Below are 2,790 nucleotides of genomic sequence, written 5' to 3' on the forward strand. Positions count from 1 at the left end.
TTTTTGTCTTATGAATAATGAAATGTCTGCTTGTGTTGCGATGCAAGTTTTAATGATTGAGAATTTGAGATCCAACCGGTTTATCTTCCTTTTATCTGCCCCATGTAATTATTTAACTGGAAAATTTCATAAAGTAAATTGCGCGAAATTATCTACTAATTGTTGTGTTAGTAAAAAATTAGTGTTGTTAGTGAAACATGGAGTGATACGAGTATGAAGCAGGTATATATTTTTTAAAAAAACATAACAGATTTTCAACCAGAATCAAACATTTGAATTAAATATCATTCTGCATAGTCTTCATTACCAAAATTTTTTGTTTCTTCATCAATAATAAATAAGACAGTTTATCGAAAAATAGAGTTGAATACTCCCTATATAGGAATTCAGGTTTATAAAGATAATATTATAATATTATTAAAATCAATATAAAATAATATTATGAAATAATAATAATATTATATGATCCAAATGCTTGTAAAGCCAAGAATTTAAATATAAACTTTGATTAGTTAAAATATTTTAAGAGTATTCCACATCAGAGCGACGATACAAGGATGAATCATTATGTACTTTAATATGCAATAACGCTTACAACATAATGTACGTATATTTTATTCATATTATAACGCATAGATTGCTCGAGTTTCACTTATATTTTATCAGTCCAAAACTTTTCACAACACATTAAAACGGCTTGTTGTGCGTTTTTACAGTTTTTAAAGTGCTCCAAATGAATACTATGTATGAATTGGAATTGTTGTTATGACTATTGCAAACATTTTGAGCTAATGTTTTTTTTTTATGATTTTTAAAAGGGGTTAAATTATACCTTTCTAATTTTTTATTCTAACAATTATTTTTTATTGAATTTAGATAATTTTCACCGTAATTTAATTTTGCTGGTAGTATTCTTCATTAATAATTCAACCTCCTCTCACATCTTCTTTACAACACTTACCTATCAACATTTTTTCATTTAAACAGTTTCTGCCTGTTAACAGATTCTGTAAAGTAGGCCATAGAAAAACTTCAAAAGTTAATAAAAGTATTTTTAATGTTCTTTTTTTTTTCGATTATAACATCACATGAATTTTTAAAGAGGCGTTCAACGAATTTTAATTTCGAAACGAATGTCGTTATGCTTTAGGACTAAATATCACTAGAAGGTTGTACGATGGGAAGTAATACTGCCCTGAAGATGACGTCCCACACTGGCTATACACTTTCCAATTTTTTCTTTTGCTTCTTCCATCATTATAAACATCATCAATACATTGTCATTATCAACGTCTTCATCAACATCGTCACCGCCATCATCATTAACGTTATCATCATCATCATCATCATCATCATCATCGTTGTAATCATAATCAAGATCATTATTGTAGTTATCGTCGTCACCATGCCAATTCTTGCTAAAGTTGCTTAGCGATTTTTTTCAAAAAAAATGACAACATTACCCTAATATGTTTAATAATTCTGTACTACACGAAACAGTTCAATGTACATTAGCATCATCATCATCATCATCATTACCACCAACATCATCATCATTATCATCATTATCATCGTTGCTTTATTGCAATTATTGTATTTATATTAGATAATAAACGAATTCCTTAATCGTCATCATTATTATCACAACCAATATCCTTATCACGCTTTAATGATTATGATCACTATCATATTACAACTATCGTTATTATGTTATCACCATAATATCACTATAATTATCACATTCGTTATCATGTTATCATTACCATCATCATAATTTACCAAGCAGTGGTCACACTTTTAAAATCATAAACAACATCCTCCTTTCATCATTGTCGTCTTCATCGTCTTCTTCTTCACCACCATCATTATAATGATCATCATCACCGTTATTATTGCCATCATCATCATCATCATCATCACCATCATCACTATCATCATCATCATCATCATCATTTTCATCACAATCATCATTTTCATCACCGTTGTCTTCATCGTTTGCTTCTTCACCACCATCATTATAATGATCATCATCATCGTTATCATTGTCATCATCATCATCACCATCATCATTTAATCACCATCATCATTGTCATCATCATCATCATTTGCATCATCATCATCATCATTTTCATCATCGTCGTCGTCTTCGTCATCATCGCGACTGTCCCCGCATATGGTGTCACTAGAACGAACAGAGAAACAATTAAGGCCTGGATCTAAATCATCGTTATCAATGGCAGCGAACATCGTTATCATCATCTTTGTCATCATCATCTTCTTCATCATCATCATCATCGTCATTTTCATCATCATCTTTTTCATCATCATCATCTTCGTCAGCATCATCATCATTTTCGTCAGCATCATCGTCATCATCATCATCTTTGTCATCATCATCATCTTTGTCATCCTCATTATCGTCATCTCCATCTTCTTCATCATCCTCATTATCGTCATCTCCATCTTCTTCATCATCATCATCCTCATCTCCATCTTCTTCATCATCATCATCGTCATCATCACCTTCATCATCATCATCGTCATCATCACCTTCATCATTATCATCATTGTTTCACTTTTCGCCACTATCATTATGGTGCAATGTCGTCTTCGTAAAGATCCCTTCCAATATTAACGTCATTTTGTATCTCTCGATACTTAGCCCAGGCAGATGATTTTTTTTTCTTTTTGTTTTTATTTATTTTAATTATTCTTTTATTATGTATTGTTATTTGCTGCTTATATACAAAACTATAAATTGGCGGAAATATTTAATCCGAATTAATTTTA

This window comes from Helobdella robusta (genome assembly GCF_000326865.2).
Source record: "Helobdella robusta unplaced genomic scaffold HELROscaffold_14, whole genome shotgun sequence".
Classification (NCBI taxonomy): domain Eukaryota; kingdom Metazoa; phylum Annelida; class Clitellata; order Rhynchobdellida; family Glossiphoniidae; genus Helobdella; species Helobdella robusta.